Consider the following 18,997-nt stretch of genomic DNA (forward strand, 5'->3'; position numbering starts at 1 on the left):
GTTACCTAAAGTTGTTGCCTTATACTATAAACACCTTTCTTATTTTAGGGAATATATTACTGTATGCATTTTCAGAATGGTGATAGTGTTTTTGTCTTATTTGGCATTTGAAGATATGTTCAGTTTTTGTTAACATGTAGATTGAGTTTATGTGTTAAAATTACTTAATAAATGGTTCGGATAGGTAATTGGAAAAATTTATTGAATATGTGAAGGGTTGGGAATAGTAAAAGATAACATAAGTTTAAGTATTTTCATGTCTGCCTTAGATTTTAGAACACTTCATAGTGTACCTATTTTTATTCCATTATATGACACTAGGGATGTTCATTATATCAATCAAACAGGAATCCTACCCTATAATCTTGGCATATATTTGTGTGTATTTTACACTGTTTCACGTTTTGTGGTTGTAAACTGGATCACATTTAATGTAAATTATTTCCATTTATGGCCCTTAAGTTAAAATTTGAACTTATTCCTAGAATTATTTTATCACTGTCCAACTTGGGTGATGCTTTTTATAAAAATCACAAACATTTATGGTAAATTTTTAAAATCACAAAAAGGCAAGATGTAAGTGATTTTTTCTTTTAGTGAAGGAATTTTCCTTCACTAAGGATTGGGATTGTGTAAGAATGATAATTTTGAAATCAGAGGGATTGAAATTAAAGTTTAAAATAGATCACTTCTTTTGTTTACATTGTTCAAGGAAGATTATATTTTATAATATTGGTAGTAAATTGTGAATACTTTTGTTACAGCTTCTAAAAGTTGCAGTCTGTACTTTCTTTGATCTTATGCAAACCTCCTAGATTGGTATATATTTTAAGGCAAAATTAATATATAAATAGAATTGTAACAAGTAGAAAATAAATAGTATATTTTCCAGTTTTAAACTGTGTAACATCTCTGATTTTAGTATGATCAAAGAGTTGCTGACATGTAATGTGTTTTTATTTAAATCTTAAAGTTGTAATACTTGGATTTTTCATGCTACCTATTGTTGTGAGTTACTTTATATTTTGTCTTTCTGTATCCTCAGATGGATGTTACTACCTTTCTCTTAATTTGCTGTGTTTTTAATACTTCATTTCTCATTTTAAGCAGTAAGAAATCTTAACATATGAAGGATTGTTACTGGCATAACACAATCTATATTAAGATTTATTTCTGAAAGATACAATTTTTGCATTTATGTAAATGAGTGTTTTGTGGCATGGGATTTTTTTAGGAAGATTTAATTAGCATTAAAAATCTTAGGTATTCATTTTGATTCTTTTTAATTTAATTCTGATGTTATATCTTCTGTCATTGATTTAGTAAGTTATGGAACATCACTAATTTACAGTGTCAGTGCTTTCATGAATTATATAGCACAATGTCACTTTAAAATTTGCTACTTGAAGCCTTCTGGATTTTGGAAAAATATCTCATTTAAATTTGTGACATTGTAAGGAAATACAGTATGTCTAACAACATTAACTTGCAAATATCAATCCTAAGGGATTTCAGGAATAGTTTAGAAACAGTGAACACAATTGGTGAAATAGTTCAATGTTTGTGTATTGAAGATGGTTTGTGTAATATACCAAGAGGAAAAACGATCTGTGTCTTGGGGACTCTAAGGAATATGTGGTATCACTAAAAACCTGAGCAACAAACCACCAATCAAAAACTTGTCCATTTTATAGTTCTTTTATGGTGTTTTGCTCTAGCTTAAGAGAATTAATTTTTTAAGCTCTTAAATGACATAAATAACATTTATTGAACACAGTTACTAAAACTAAAATTCAAGCGTCTAATCAACACAGTTTTTAACCACAGAGTTTATTTAGTCTTAGCTGTTTCCAGTTTAGTGGAGCTGTTTTTAAGCAAAACTTTTATGAGCAAGGGCAGCTTTTCAAAATAAAATTGGGGGGACAAGGGTGGGAGATTTGTGCTTGATTGCCATCTCATTTCCATCTTTGGATACAGCTTTAGCATAAAGTTAAACAACATCTGCAGAGATCTGACTGACAAACATCTCTCTGGGACTCATCATTGCAGCCTGCAGCAGGTGCATTCAGCTTTGCAGTCTTTTCCAAAAAGAGGTTAGTTTGTTCTAACATTTATCAGTAGACCAGTGGGAGCAAGTGACTAGAGAGAAAAGGTTGGTTGTCACTTGTCCAGTGCTGGAATACTGCAGGTAATTGGAATGGACTGGTGGGAACTGCAGCAGTGTGTGTCTCACATTGCACTGCAGCTGCCGTGGAGCTTAATTAACCTGACCCTCAGAGACTGAAGTGTCATGGTATAAACGCAACACACAAGAAATGAAGCAGTACTTTTCAATAATCCCTGATGCGTGGGTTGCTGAAATTTCATTTTCTTCATCCTATTCCTTAAAGATAATGGCATCAGTTTTTCATTATTTTAAATGGAAATATTTGAAGCTAAAATGATTTACATGAATCTGATAGCATCCACATAAATAGGAGATGGGGGCTCAAGTATAGAAATAAAAAGAAAATAAACCTAAGTCAGAAGTATTTAAACTTCCCTATACTGCAAATACTTTTGCAAATCGAGAGTGAGCAGAAATAAGTAGAGAAGTACATTGTTGTTCTTTCTTAAAGTATTATCTGAGTGTAACATTTGTTTATTTTTATAGGAGAAATAACCCATGTAAAATTAAGTTATGTTTTTCTAGCATGTTAGAGGCTTTTGGCAAGCAAACTTTGCTGAGTGTTCTGCAGTGCTCCAACAAACAAGATGAGTATAGTATGTTAAAAATACTTTTTAGGATGTTTTATATTAGAAGTGCTACTGAAATCATTCTTACCACATTTTATTAAAAGTAAATTGAAATTTGATTAAATAAAACATCTTAAAAAATTACTGTCATTTATTTCTTTTGTTTAAAATTCTTAATCTTTTCAAGATACTAACTTACAGTATGCTTCCATGACATATATAGAAGTTTCCTGTGTGTTCTAAATGTAATTGTGTTTGTTTTCCATTTAAAGGGATGGGAAAAATCATGAAATTGTGTAACTAGATAAAAGGAATAGAGATTAGATGTGATCTCGTTCAGAATCTTCACTTAGCAGTTGGAAATTAATGTAGGTGTCTCATCACAGTCCTGTTTATTAAATGGCCCTTGAATGGAAGAGTTCATAAAGTAAAAATGTCCTTAAATTAGATCTGGCAAGCTGCTATACTATTTAAAAATAATTTGAAATTTTCAAATGTCATTTGGAGTCTCTGTGAAACACTTATAGTTTTTACTTTTCTGTTAGTTTTATTAATTTTAATTTTTTGGTCTCCATTGAATATAACATCAGTTATCTAAAAATAATTAGGTTTTTTAGTTTGCACAGATTTTTTATAACCTATATATATTCTTTTTTTGAACGAATTTTTACCAGCATTTCCATATTTCCAGTAACTATTTGATTCTGAAGTTACTGTTTGTAAGAAAAGTCTTTTAAATTTTATTTTAATTAAATTATGAATAGTGGTAATTTATTGGTAATTATAGTAATTATGGGAAATAAGACTAAAATAACTATCCTTAGAAATCAAGAGAATCATTTCCACACTTTTAAGTATAATTCATTTTCCAATTAAATTTTAAAATTTTGACATTGTAGACTATTATTTTCTTATCAGTTCTCATCAATATAAAAATGAACCTTTAAAATTTCATGTACATACTTTGCCATCATTTAAAAATTTTTGATAAAGAAGATATTGAATAAACATTTAAGATTACAAAGTAAAAAAAAGTATTATGTATACTGACAGACTTTTTGAGGTATTTTCAGTCTTCCCTAAATATTAAGCCACTGTTTAGATATTCTTCTCCACAACAAAATATGATCATGAAAATACATATGTGCACTCCATCATTGATCTTTTGCTGCTTCCTGCAGGGCCTGTCATAGCATCGTTGACAGGACCAGATGAAAAGTGAAATCAGTATCTTGAGTTTTTTAACAGCAAAATGATTCAGGTAAGATTATCTGGTCTAGAAGATAAAAATAATTTTTTACCATTCTTAAACTAATCTTATTTAATAATTGATAATTAAGATTCTTATTTCGAGACCTGTTTTATGTCTTACTGATGTTCAGTATATTTGTAATTTCCAATGAATTTTATTCTGAACTCAGTAATTTTTAAATTTTAGACTAGTGTTTCTTATTTTCTGTGAAAAAGAGCATGCTTTTTGAAGTTTTGAGGAATAACTTCTTTCTGTTTTAAATATTTTTGAGAACAGTTGTATGTTGAAGGCCCCATAATTCTCTCGAAGGATACATTTTCACAGAATGAACTTATTAATTAAGACTTCAAACCCTGCATCCCCTCTAGGATATAACAAATTCTGACTCTCAGTTGATTCAATTTTTTAAAAAATAGTTCTTAAAGAAGAAAGTTGTCTTCATTTTAATTGTTAATTGCTGCTCTAGGAATTAGATTGGATAGTGACTATTTTAAGATCTAGTAATTTGGAGGTAGGGCAGAATAGAAGGACTGGGGTAATGCATTTCATTAACAGTATAATAGGGAATGCAATACATGTTTTTGTTTTATGCTACTAAATATTTTAGAAGACTTGAGGCTTTTCTATTTTGGTTCTATTCATTCTTAAAATATGTGTTTTTAAAGGAGTTAGTATTGGAAGTAATTGAGCTCTTACCTGGAGAGTGTTCACACACATACTTAGTCTTAATTACTCTTTGTATAGCATTCCTGTTTTTATTTTTCTAAGATTAATTTATGTTTTTTTAAGAAAGTTGTGGAAGTACTTTTAAAAAATGCCTACTCTCACTCCTTAATTTGATGTCAGTCTGGAAGCTTTTCTCTTGTTAGTTATCATGTGTATTTATCAGATGCCTCCTACAAGCCCAGATGTAGGCAGCTCTTTGATGATCATGACTTAGAATTACTACAGAGCATCTTTTCTTTGTAAAAAGAAAAAAGACGTGTTTTACTTTAAAGAGTTGTGCTTTAATAGTTACTCTCTCCTGAAGTTTTGTTTTATGTTTTTTATATAGCACCTCTGTAAAAGACTTAATGAGAACACTTTGGGGAAGCAAAGAGGTTTTCCATTTAAAGGGATGGGAAAAATCATGGAATTGTGTAACTAGATAAAAGGAATAGAGCTTAGATGTGATCTCTTTCAGAATCTTCACTTAGCAGTTGGACTAAACAAGATACAAAGAAATTAAGTGTATGCCAACAGTTGTCCTGTAACTTTTAAATATGTTTTCTCAATTCGTGGTGCAATTTTAATGGGTACTTCATTTTCTTCTGTTTTGCTCTATTTTTCCCCCCTCCCTTTTTGGATATGACTCTCTGAGAAATAAGTCTTCACTTCTCTCTCCTAGTTTTAAAGTGAATGTGTCCCCTGTTTTTTTAAACTATGTTGAAAACACAGTAGTTATTTAATGGTAATTTTCTGTTGTTGTTGATTTGCTACACTGAAGGGCCAAAGACAGGTTCTTTTTATCATTACCACACATTAAAAAAAAAAAGATAGGATAGATATATTGTCTAGAATATAACCTGGTTCTTTACTGTTTTTCCATAACTATACTCTTTGAATATGGCTATATTTTCAGGGTGATTTGATATCTGCAGCTTTGTTACCTTTTTTTTTTTTGGTTCAACAGTATTGACCTTGATAAAAAGAAATGTGTAAACTTTATAAGTTAAATTCTGTTTTCAAGGATACATATGTATTTTCCATATTTTTATGACATGTAAAAAAATTTCCTTAAATATTGCATATTTGGTTATCCTTAATGATTTTAAAAGGACAAAATATGATTAAAAATAAGCATGACACTAATTGTCAGGCAATCTAGGTAAAAATGAAGATATACTATTAATATTATTATTAATTTAAAAATGTCACTATTTTCTGTTTTTCATCTATCCATTTCATTAAACTGGTCTACTTTTCAGTTAATTAGAATTCTGTTGTTTGCATTATAGATAAGCTTAAGGACTAGTTTCTAACAATTATAAAAGTACTTTATGTGATTTTAAAGATGTTCTTCCTTCACAAAATCTTTTGTGATAGTCTACTTACATCAATTAAATAATTGAATCAGGCTCTATTGGTGTGAAGGTATTTATGTCCTCTTTCATGCCTATTTCTCTATATTATTCTATTTTCATCATAAAACTCAATACTTTAAACATAGTTGGCATTTGAAATTTAAATGAATATATGTATGAATGAATGAATGACCACCTGGAGGCTTCTGTGAAGTGCTCAGTGAGGTGGATAGAGATGGCAATCCATCCTTAATTTTTCATTGTATTTCTAAATTATTTTGATGATGGCAATCCATCTTTACTTTTTCATTATATTTCTAAATTACTTTGATGATGATGATGATGGTGATTGTGTGTGTATGTGTGTAAAATATGTGTTTTGGATAAGTTAACTAATGAATTCAAAAATTCTAACAAAAGCCATAGAAGTGTCAGGACAAATATGGGTCATGTGTTAAGGAAGAAATGTGGAATGTGATAAGGGAATTTCACTTTCTACTTAATATGCTGCCCTGTGTGAAGAAAACTGAAAGCCAAATTATGGAGAGTACTTCAAAGTCATCTCCAAAGTGAAGATCACTTTTAAAACATTCTGACAAGCAACATGAGCTTAATTAATATTTATTTATTAGTGAAAGTAGTTAAAATATCCACATTATAAGATTTTATAGCTGTATAGATTGTAATTTACTTAACTGCCATATGGCAACTTGTGCAATAAGGAACAGCCTGTTGATGACTTTTCTTGAGATACCTTGAAAATCAGTGATTACTAACCACTAAATAAAAGTCACATTATTAAAAATTGATTAATAAATTTTATTTTTAACATATTTTAGTATCTTATTTCACACCTATGGTGGAGATGTTAACGTATGTAAATACATAATGACCTTTAGAATTGGACTTCTTAATTTTATTATTTATGAAGGAAAAATATATGTCAACTATGTAGTAGAGTGGAATTTATTCACTTTGGGTTTGGCTATTTGAATATCAAAGTGTTAATATGTGTTAATTTAAAATTAAAATTTTTGGAAAGTTACTGAATTTGGGCTGTTTCAAAGCCTTAATACTTTTAAATAATTAAAATTTAGAGAAATGCATGAAATACTAGTATTGTTCTTCTATTATTAATGCATTGTATTTTGCTATGATGAACCAATGAAACATCTAAGATTTAATAGATAAATCTATGTAGTCTCATGCTTATTCTCCTAAATTTTTTATAAATTCTATTTAAAAGCTGGTGGAGAATATTGCGTTAAAATAACTGTCTTAAGAGTTTCTTTATCTGTCTCCTTCCCCTGCCCTTCCCTATCCCATGGTCAGATTTTAATATTTTGATGGACATTTATTTATACATTCCCTTGGGGGTTAGATAGGAATATAATGCTCTGAAGATCTTATTCTCAAGCAAAGAAGCAATAAGAAACAGCAAAGATGAATAGCTGGTTATAATAAAGTTTGATAATGTATAATGAAGAAGTATGTCTAGAAGTTTAAACTACCTCTGTCAGTGGTGGAATCTTGAGATAAGTGGGTAGACTGCAAAGAAGACTTCAAAGAGTTGCTCACAAGGTTTCGGGGGTTGAATTTTAATTTGCTTAGTAGATGAGTGGGAAGTCATTTGAAGCAAAAGACAGAGTATATGGCCATGGAGATAGGAAAAATTCCTGACATATTCAGGGTTCCAAAAGTAGTTTGGTATTACCAGGATAAAAAGTGGATATTGCTGTGGGTGAAGGGGGAGAGGGTAGATAGCTATAGATATTTGTATAGGTAATAGAAAATGTATTATGTATGAAAAAGAAAAATTTGAAAAATATTCATCTTGTAGACATTTATTAGCAAGAATCATTTTTAAAGAAAAAAATACGTCCTGTGTGTTTATAAAATGACTGACAGTGGATTTGTAATTAGAATATATGTACCTATTTGTATAGGTATAAAGAATGATACTGGGATTGCCCTAGAGTTGAGTAGTAGACTGAGGAGTCTGACTTTCTGCTTAGGCAATATAGGTAGGATTAAAGAGAAGACTAATTTGTTTAGAAAGGAAATGACGTAAGAGAAAGGTGAGGCAACTAGGAATACAGAAATGTTAAAACGTATGACATCTGCCCTTTATTAAGCGATTATGTGCTGAATGTAGAAGAAAAAGTGTGGACCTAATGAAAGACAGGTAACAGTGAAGAATGTTTTGATGTATTCAGGAAGGTTCTGGAGATAGAAGTCTGTTTTTGACTTTTGTTCACTTTCACATATCCCGTTGTCTGTGCAGGTACATTTAAAGTTAGTGACTTGAATGGTTTCTTTTACTAATTTGATTTTGATTCATAGCTGTTTAGAATCGTGTATATGATAAAATTTTTCTCATTAAGTTGTGTGAATATGTAAGTTTAGCTCTTGGCATGTGCACAGATACATTTTTTTAATTTGATGAAAATTAGTTGCACAAGGCATACAATTTTTTATATGTGAATTTGATGCTGTTCAAATACTTAAGTTTTGGTATATGATAGAGATGTTGGTATGTATATGTCAATGAAAATGATAATTGACTCTTACTTTTGATTGTCAGTTGAGTAATTGTTTTGTTTGGATTTTCAGTTGATATTGATTCAGAATGATTCTCTATAATTGAAAAATATTTTATAAGAATCAGTCTTATATGCTATTGAAGTCATGAATTTAAAAAATGAAAAATATGGCACTGTTTTTCTATTTAGAAAAGATTAAAAATCTATCTAGCATTTCATACTGATTTGTGAAATTATTGGCTAGTTGTATAGAGAAACATTAAAACATTGAACAGCTGAAGTGACATTAAGCAACAGATGGGGATTTGAAATAAAAATATTCACTGTGTAATCTTTATTTAAGTGCTATTTATAATTCAATAATACCAGTTGTATACTCAAGGTTGAATTCAATATAAAAAGGAAGTATAAGCCAAGTTTCAATGCCTTCAAATTGATATGCATATCATGGCATGATATTCCTGCTTTTAAGGGGATAAATAATATATGTAAGACAACTTAAAAGTAAATACATTTTTTGCAAAGCCAGTACAATTGTCTTATAGAAAAATTTTGAAGAAATTTGGACAAAATCTTGAAGAAATTTTGAGTTCGTGAATTGTTTCAAATATTTATAACATCCTTTATGAATTCTGCCTTTAAAATGATACTCTATTTTGTATTTGCATCTATCTTCTCACAAAAATTTCCAGCTACGTTTTCTTTGTAGTAGTATTTTACATTTATTTTTCTGAAGTGTGTACCTGTTCTGTTTAAGAAAAGGTATGTTTCCTCTCAAAGCTTTATCACAGTTTTTAGCTACACTGGTATATTTGACATTTTGTTTAAAAACTAGAATGACTCCGGATATGAAAACACAAACTGTGATAATAAGCTAGATATGCCATATGTGGCAGTTTAGGTTGGCATATATCTCAAATGGCATGTTTAACGTACTATATTACTAAGATTAGTAATTTTAGAGTGGAAGGCTGCCACTTTTATTATATAGTCTCATGTTGATGGGCTTAGAATGCTGACAGATCTCTTACTTTGTAAATCCCTATTTTCATCCTTGTAAAATCTTCTTTCTTTTGAAATTATCTACATAGGCTCTGTCTTAGTAACTTTTTCTCTGAAGTTCGTGAAAATTAATGAGAATTTTACAAGTCAATAGTATATAGTTTGGCAGATGATTATGAATGTGAATTCATATGTATATGTAATCATATATATTGTATTTTCGTTAAGGAATAATAATGATAATATATTCGGTATGTTCAAAAATGGTTTAGTGAAATAAATAGTTAAGAAATGGAAACTACTTTTATATTTAGAAAATGTGCATGTCAATAGGAAAAATCTTGAGGTTTTCTAGAGACTCAACAGAAAAGCCATTTAAAAAACTGTAATAATATTAACCTTAATGATAAAATACTCAATTTGAAATCATATTTCAGCTTTCTTGGATGTAATTTCTTTCTCTGATTTTTAAAAAATACTACATTTATCAAATATTTTTCTAACAGCTCTTCAAATAATTCAGCAGATTACATTAAAATAAGTAGAAACTACAAGGTTATAGGGATAATGCATGAATTTGAAAGGATGAATAACATAGGTAAAGACTATGTACATTTTTTGACTGCTTAAAGTAAAGCAGAGCAAATACAATTCTTTGAGGGAAATTTGAAAACATTTTTGGTTTAGGAAATGTTTCAATTAACTGCTATCATAAATTCACTATATTTTAAAGAGCCAGGCTCTGAATTTCTTTATGTGTGTATTTAAACTGTCTCTATCAGTGTTAATGGGAAAAGAGATGATCTTGTTTTAAAAGTCTAAAACCATATAACTAGAAGTTACTTAATTAAAGTAAATAGTACATAAAAGTAGTTCTTAATCATTACTTAATTAGATACTATTTTTCTATCACCTATTTTAATACTTAAAATATCAATGTAGGCAGGAATTTTTATCTTTGTTTCAGAGTTGAGGAAAATAAGATGGTGAAAGTTAAACTGACTTGTATGTGATATGGCAAGTTAATGATGAACCTGTTTATTATAACTCTTTCTATCAGATGACTTATAAATTTGAGTTCAGAAATTCAGTATTCAATATTTAGTTAAGACTCATCGAACTCCACATTGGTCCATAACTGGGAAATAATTAGATACTTTTGATGGGTTGTGTAATTTTTTCACTTGCATGGAAATCCTACAAATCTGAGCTTTAATTGAAAGCAAAACTATAATAATTAAGAAAAATGGAAACATAAAAACAAATTTTCTGTTCTAACCAGACCTCTGTAAACCATAGAACTTCGATATGCCCCATCTATTTTTCCGTCTTCCTGTTAATTTTAAACCCTAAGATAGTTTTAAATTTTGACTTAGCTATGAAATTATTTACATGAAACCATTCAGTTATTCATTGTTCAGTACTTTAAGATTCTTATCTTTTGCTTATATTACATATAATGACTATTTTAGAGGTTTGTTAAATAATAGATGAGGTTAGAAAATGTTTAGTCAGATCACTATGACTACTTATTATAATCAGAATTTTTATGAGGAAAATATACTTTGGATATTACACAGGAAGTATATTAAGTAATTATCAAATCAATTCAGTACTTTATAAGTACTTACTGCCTTCTGGGGATGTGAGATGGAATACAAGACTCCTAGAGAACATGTGTTTGAGTCTGAGCTCTGCCACTTACTAACAACTGTATCATTTTGGTCAGCTCATTTATCTGCTTGGGCCTATTATTTTCTCATCTGTGTAATGCAATATTAGTACCTCTCATATAGCTAAAAGTTGTAGGCTAGGTACCACAAAAAGAAAAAATATAAAATCATGTCACATAAAACCTGATAAATATAGGTAAGCATTTTATGACTCTTTTTTCATCTCTTCCTTCCTCCCATGTTTGTTACATTTAGTAATATTAAATTTATAGTATTTTAATATAAAATAAATTACATTGATGTGTCCCTAAAAAGGAAAACATTGTTGTAAGAATTTTTTCAAATAATTTTTTTCACAATAACTGAATGTTATTTAAAAAAATGCAGGCAATACAGGGAAAGTTAAAGCTAGTATCTCCTCTTTCCACCCCTTTAAGGTGATAAATATTTGGTATATATTCTTTTAGACTTTATAAATGCTCTTTTATATAGGTTCATATTTTTAGTAAATACAAATGATATTCGTTTATGCGTAGGAATGAATTTTTAGCAAATCACCTCTCTTGGGTAATGATTTATAGAACTTCTAAATATTCCGAAGTGTCCATTCGGTCTCAGCTATGGATATTTTTGCTTGCATAGCCTAAAAATGTATTGTGTGAAACCCCTGGAGGTGAGCAAAGCTTTTTTTTGTTTTTTACCCATATCGCTGAAATGAAAACTAAGGACATGAATTTATAATATTAAAGCGTATTATAATCTCATATGAAGCATATGGGTTTATTGGTATTAAGACTTTCGGAAATTAACATAATTCATTGGTCTCTTCTTTTTTTATCCTTCTTTACATGCAAATATAAAACATTAAAAATACTGATCAGAAATTTAGTAAGAATAAATCAGGGGCATATAGAATAATATATATGCTTTCACAATCCTTTTCATGGTACTAAGATTTCTGAAAATCTTTTCCCTAGTAGTCAAAAAGAAAGTCATAGTGTATTAAATGAGGAAGCTAGATGTTTTGTAGCATAGGTGATAATTCCCAAGGCTTGTTTTTTAGGATAAAAATTTTTTTAATTGCTTCTGTGAAGGCTTTAAACATTTTAATTCATGTTCCTGCCACTTCTGTGAATTGTCCGAGAAAATTTAATGATATGATACTGCTACGAGTATCTTTTAGGGGTCATACTTTTAACTTTCCGTTCCTTAAGTATTCATATTTTCTATGACTCATCACAAAAATTCTTGTTCCATTATGGTAAATTGTTTTATGCTACGCCTATATTTTGTTATATTCAGTGCATAAACTTAACGTTATGTTCAAATACCTTACATATTAGTGAAAATTTTATTTAAATATTAAATATGTAAGATTCGTTTAATACCATAGCAAACATAAACTGTATGTATGATTTTTGTTTTGTGTGCATGTGCCCTTGAGGACAATAAATGTACTTAAGATCATATTGATTCTGGGGTTGCTTGAGGAAAATAGAAAATCTTAGTGAATATCTGTCATGGTATAGAGTAATTCAATTTTATAAAATGTTACACCTTTGAATAAATAAGAATATAGATGCTATAGGAAAAAAGTGAGAAATTTTGCTAAAGTTACTTCAGTGATCAATTCTCAGTCCTCCTATGTATATACCAGTTAACTGTTGAGGATACAGTGATCACTCCCTCCTCTTTGAAAGGTTTTGTTTTGCTTCCAGCACACCTTTACCTCACTGCAGCATCAAATTTCCTTTGCTGCTTTCTTTTCACTTTCCTGGCTCAGTCCTTAGTCCACTCCCTTCTTTTTTCTTACCCGGTGTCATGGCTTTAAATATTTCATCTGTTCTTTGATCACTACTAAATGTTTATATTCATTCTGGACCTTTCATCTGAATGCCAGTCTAATAACGCAGCTGCCTGCCTGATATCATTTGTAGGTCTAATAAATAAATTAGAATTGAATATGATTTTAAATAATCTGATCTTTCTCCAAATCCCCAAATCTTCTTCTTCCCTAATCTTCTCCACTTCTCCATCTTAATTGGAGCTTCATCCTTCCAGTCTAAAGCCAGAAATCTTATAGTCATCCTTACCTTCTCTCTTTCTGTCACACTTTACATCTAATCTGTAATGATTCTGATTATGTTCAAGATATTTGTCTTAAAGGCAAAAGCAAATATTAAAAACAAAAAAAAAAGTTGCAAAAATGCATTATGCTCTGCTTAGTCAATTTCAATACAGTGAAAGAATTATGATGTGATTGGCTATGAATTCAGAGGTAAAACTCTGGAAAGTGGCAGAAAGTAACCTATCCTAGTTATTGGGTTGACTAGACTGAGCACCCCAATAATAATTTCAAAAGATAAAACTATGAGAAAACTAGGTTCATGTTTAATTTTATATTATAGGGAAGTTTGTAGGAAAGAGTGTATTCTAAGGAATACCAGTACATCCATTATAGTAGCATAAATTGTTTATACCTGTGAAGATTGATTTTTAAAGACTATGAAGCTGTCAGATTAAGAAAATTCTAAGTAATACTAGTCAATTGGATTGTATCAAAATGAAATCTGTTGATACTTGAGGACACAATTACCTTTGTCCCGACCTGCAGGACTATCAACGGGGGTCGACGACCTGGAGGAGAGAATTGAAAAAAAAAAAAAGAGAGAGAGGCAAGGGACACAAAGAACGACCAGCAAGACAGGATGTCTGATCAAGCTGGCACAGTTTATTGTTTTCAGCCTCAATTTATACAGGTTAGCAAGTAAGGGGTGGGTCAGGAGATAATTGGACCTTAGGTGGCGCCGGCGGGGAGGTGTAGAGGGGTGATTGGGTCTTAGTTGGCGCCAGTGGGAATGGAGAACATGGAGAAGCAGGAAGTTGGCCATCTTATGGGTGGGGGTTCGAGGGTGAGTTTCACCCCCTGAGGCAGCAGGTGTTCTTAAGAAGCAGGATGTCGGGTATTAATAGGTCAGTGGAAAGAACAGAGGAGGATGTGTCCCTAAGTAACCTGACCGCAAGGTTTACCTCAATTTAGGCCATGGCGGAATTTCCTGTTGCTGTTGTCTTAAGGTTTTAGTGACTGAATCTGCCTAAAGGCCCACAGGTTTGCTCCCTACATCTCCCCCGTTTTTCTTGTATTGGAACAGCCAGCCTAGCTCTGGCTGGGTCAAGGCCTGTGCCTGTCTTAGGTTGTATGGCTAAAGGAAATCCTTACCCGTCATGGGGCTATAGTCTTCTAGCGACTATACCCTGTCTTAGGTTGGTATTCCCTATACAACCATATCTTACCCGTCATTGGCTACCAGTCTTGACTTAATTTGTTGTAAGAATTCTGTAAAGCTGAGTACTCTAAGAGGGGGGGGTGTACAGGGGTCTGATCCTCCGTGGGTACCTGGCGTATGGGTACCTGGCATGCGAAGAGAACTCCTTTAGTCTTACAGACTGTGCTGAAGAGAAGGGAGTTGCTTAAATGCGCATGAAATGTCCTTATTTTTTGAGGAGAGGAAGATGCTGGACACAAACCTCTATGCAATCAGACATGTCCCTCAAGGCAGGTTTTTCGCTGCCATTCCCCTTGGGTACTCAGCCACCTTACTCAAGGACTCTTAGAAGAGTCATACTGACGTTCATATCTGCTGGAGGAGGGAGCTTCCTCATCATCGCTATCACGAGCAAGTCTGTGATAGTGGACTTGAATAGGCTTGCCAACAAGGGTGTCTATTTGCTTTTTTACAAGGCTCGTCAAATGTTTAAGAGCCCAAGGGCCGAAAGACAAGAGCAATATTAATCCTATGAGAGGGGGCCTAAGAGAGAGGGCAAAAGAGTAGTGAGCCATGGAGAGGTAGAGAACCAATTTTTATACCAACTTTCACTCTGCTCCCTTTCTATTCTTCTTTTCTCTAACCCTTCTCATACTATCTCTAACAACTCCTGTTTTGTCAGCATAGAAACAACACTCTTCTTTTAGGGTGGCGCAAAGCCCGCCTTGCTGCAGAAAGAGCAGATCTAGACCCCTGCGGTTTTGGAGAACTACTTCAGCGAGGGACGAGATCGAATCGGTCAGGTCAGAGATTCCTTTTTGCAATTCTTGGATATCTTGGTCTATAGTGGCACTGAGTTCGTGATAGCGAGAGTTAGAAAGAACTAGGGAAGAGATGCCTGTGCCGGCACCTACAGCCCCTAGGCCAAGCAAAATAGCAATAGTAACAGCAGTAATGGGTTCTCGGCGGGAGCGCTTAGGGAGGGAAGGGTCTGAAGATTGTTCCCAGATATGGAAGAACTCGTCAGACTGGTAGTAAATAAGCCTGGGTATAACTTTTATGAGAACATAAAATCCATATTCTTGTAATACGGGGTTGTAGACACAGGGGGTGAGTCCATCTAAGCAGGCCCACCAGGTGTCATTGGGGGGAACAATATGTTGGGGTCCCCGTTCAATAGAGAAGATTTCTTGACAGAGGTGGGCATACCCACGAGGGATTTTTAGCAGAGTGTTAGTTATACAAGTCCCGTTGCTGACTACCTGGGCTAAGGTTAGGCCTTCTCAACTAGCGTGTCTCAATGGCAGTTGTAAGTATCATTGGAGGTGGAGAAATTGCCAGGGATGGCAGCACTTTCATAAAAGGGGGTAGAAGAGTGGTAACATAACCAACATTCGGCGGTAAGCTCAGGGGTGGTGGAATTAATACTAAGGAAGGTTTGATTTATGAGGGTCAAGACAAGGTCTTTAGAACTTGCTAAAGCGGGCACTGGCGGTGTAGGGGAGGGTTTAAGACTACTAGTTGTGAGGCTATCTATGGTCAGGTGAGAGGGTGGAGGGCTTTGGTGGGGGAGGGTGCTTCCCACCTAGGACTGTATTTGGGCCTATGGCAATGGAAGGGGTGGCAGGGAGCTCTTTAAGGAGTTTTATAGTAAAGGTGATGCCTTCATCATAATGCTCTTTATATAAACAAAGACCCCAAGTATATCCTTGTGTCCAGCCTGGGGCTTTTTTCCCTTTTTCAGTGAGGGTGATAGAAAGAGGATTGCACCAACCTTTGGTCTTATTTTCAGGTTTGCACTTGGGGAACATTTCAGGGTATTTGCGCCCCTCAAAAGGGTTGTGGGAATAATTGGCTTTGACAGTGATATAATCCCAGGAAGAGGAGGGCTTCCAGTAAGTATCTCCTGTGGTCTCACACCCCCATGATGCACAATAATAATCTGTCTTGCCTCCGCATTTATGAAGGAGGTGACAGGGCCGGTGCTGCCCGGGGCAAACATAAAAGGAGTATGACCTAAGAACTGACCGGCGCCCTGGGTCAGAACAACCTGGGTAGGCGAGACCTGCACGAGGGATAAAAGGTGCTTCACTCTGCTCGAAAAGATGTTCTGCTCCCCAAGAGGCTCCTGCACTGAGGGCTAGCTTACAGAGATCGGGCTGTAAAGCGTTTGGCCACCAGACGTCTGGTGAGGTTTGAGAGTGGGACCAAACAACATCTCCTCTTTCAGAAAGCACTATCCAGGTGTAGTTCCCGGGGAAGTGTCAGGATCTCATGGGTTGCGGCACTGGCTGATGGCGGCTCAGAACTGTAGTCGTGATCAGGAGAACGAGGATTATTGGTGACTGCATCTGCAATGGAAGGAGAATTTGTCTCAGGCAGAGAGGGAAACTCCAGTCTGGACGGTGGTGAGTTAGCATTTTTAACTAGTCTCTCAGGGAGCCATCGAAGCTCGGAGTTTTGCTGGTCATAAATGCAGACGGACCCTCTGCCCCTCTTTCAGGACCTTTCCATGTGAAGGTCAGTGGATCTTTCCATTTTACTAACACTTGAAGCTCATTGGTTTTTGGGTGCCATAACCAATCAGCAGCTGAGCGTCCGTGGGAGTCGAGTGTCAAGAAATTAATGACAAACAAGGCATGGCTAAGTTGGTTATGGGGGCTGATAGTTGTATACACGAGGGGATTGTTCTTGAGGCGGGAGAGCGTGTTTTTAAGTGTTTGATGAGCTCGCTCTACAATTCCTTGTCCTTGGGGATTATATGGGATGCCTGTGATATGTTTTATCTGGAAGTCAAAACAGAAGCGCTGGAATTTAGCTCCTGTGTAACCTGGCCCATTGTTGGTTTTTATAATCTTTGGCTTGCCTAGCACTGTAAAACAGTGCAAGGTGTGAGTAATGACATCTTTAGAAGCCTCTCCGGTAAGGAGCGATGCAAAAATACAACTACTAAAGGTTTCTATAGTAACATGAAGATATTTCATCTTTTTAAAGGGGGTGAAATGAGTGACATCCATTTGCCAAATTTCATTCGGGATTAGTCCCCGAGGGTTCACTCCTAAATGAGGAACAGGAAGATGTGGAGCACAGTCATTACATCTTTTGACAATTTCTCGGGCTTGCTCTCTGGTAATTTTGAACATGAGCTGCAGAGTATTTGCTGAAAGGTGGTGGAGGGAGTGAGCATGCTGAGCTTGAGTTAGGGGTACACTACTAAAGGCTGGTGCTATTAAGGGAAGAGTATGGGTGGCTTAGTCAGCAAGGGCATTGCCTGCTGAAAGAGGGCCAGGGAGTCCTGTGTGAGCTCGCAAATGGCCAATAAAAAAAGGTTTGGAGCGTCGGACTATGAGATACTGAGTTTGTTTGAACAGATCAGCGGCGTTAGATGAAGGTTTCATAAAGGGAGTGGTTTCTAGGAGAGGTACTGAGTGGGCTATATAAGAGCTGTCTGTATAAAGATTGAAAGGGGTATTAGGGAGTGATTGGAACACTTGGAGAACTGCATAAAGTTCAACAAGTTGGGCAGATGAAAAGGAGGTGGACAGGGAGACAGGGATTTTACCTTGAATAACATATGCTGCTTGCCCTCTTGCTGAGCCATCTGTAAAGATGAGGAGGGCTTCTTGCAAAGGAGAGGGGGAGGTAACTAGGGGATGCAGTCTGCTAAACTGAATCAAAGGGTCAGTGGGATAATGATTATCTATGGTCCCAGCAAAGGAGGCACAAGCGATACCCCAGTCATCATTGGTTTGTAGCAACCAATCTATCTGCTCTGCAGTATATGGAACTACAATGATATTAGGATCTTTACCAAAATACTGTCTGCTTAATTTTCTCCCTTTTATGATAATAGAGGCAGTTAGGGAAAAGTAAGGTGTTATGACTTTTACAGGTTTGTTGGAGAGGTAGACCCAAAGAAGAGGCTTGCCTTGTTGTTCGGGGGTCTTGGCTGACTGCCAAAAAACTCCTACTGGAGCATGGGTGGTGGCACAAATGATAAGATATAAAGGAGAAGAGTAGTCAATCTGGAAAGAGGTTTGTAGAGAGATAGCTTGATTTATCTGTTCTATAGCAGCAACTGCTAAGGGCGTTAGGGTGCAGGGGGAGAGGGGATGTGAGTCGCCTGCTAGTAAATTGTTTAAGGGAGTTAAGCTTTCAGGGGGAAGTTTCAGGTATGGCCTTAAAAACTGTAGGTTGCTTAGCAATTTTTGAAAGTCGTGCAGCGTTTTGAGAGAGGAAGTTTGGAGCTCTATTTTAGGTGTGAAAATCCTGTGAGCCTGGAGGCTATAGCCTAGGTAAGTATAGGGTTCGGAAAATTGAATTTTATTGGGAGCAATTTTTAAATGAGAGGCCTGTAGGGTTTCTATAAGGTGTTGAAAACAGGCAATGCCTTGGGCTTCATCAGGAGAAGCAATAAGGATGTCATCCATATAATGAAGGAAGTAAATATGAGGCCATTGTC

The 18,997-nt window shown here is 34.2% G+C and overlaps 1 protein-coding gene across 7 annotated transcripts in view; it reads left to right on the top strand.

Moving 5' to 3' along the window:
- The window catches only part of NOVA1 (NOVA alternative splicing regulator 1), a 151,553-nt gene that overhangs the window by 5,880 nt on the left and 126,676 nt on the right, over positions 1–18,997 (top strand). For 2 of the 7 annotated variants that reach the window (XM_036999375.2, XM_036999377.2), the window contains exons 1-2: positions 1,986–2,093; positions 3,918–3,997. The exons of 4 other annotated variants lie outside the window; for them this stretch is intronic. The gene's annotated coding sequence lies outside the window, so the exon portion shown is untranslated. Of the gene's footprint in view, positions 1–1,985; positions 2,094–3,917; positions 3,998–13,883; positions 14,029–15,242; positions 15,339–18,997 lie in introns of those variants that run through there. One more of the 7 variants, XM_073211420.1, reaches the window with a different exon arrangement.

The sequence above is a fragment of the Manis javanica genome, chromosome 8 (genome assembly GCF_040802235.1).
Source record: "Manis javanica isolate MJ-LG chromosome 8, MJ_LKY, whole genome shotgun sequence".
In the NCBI taxonomy this organism is placed as follows: Eukaryota; Metazoa; Chordata; class Mammalia; order Pholidota; family Manidae; genus Manis; species Manis javanica.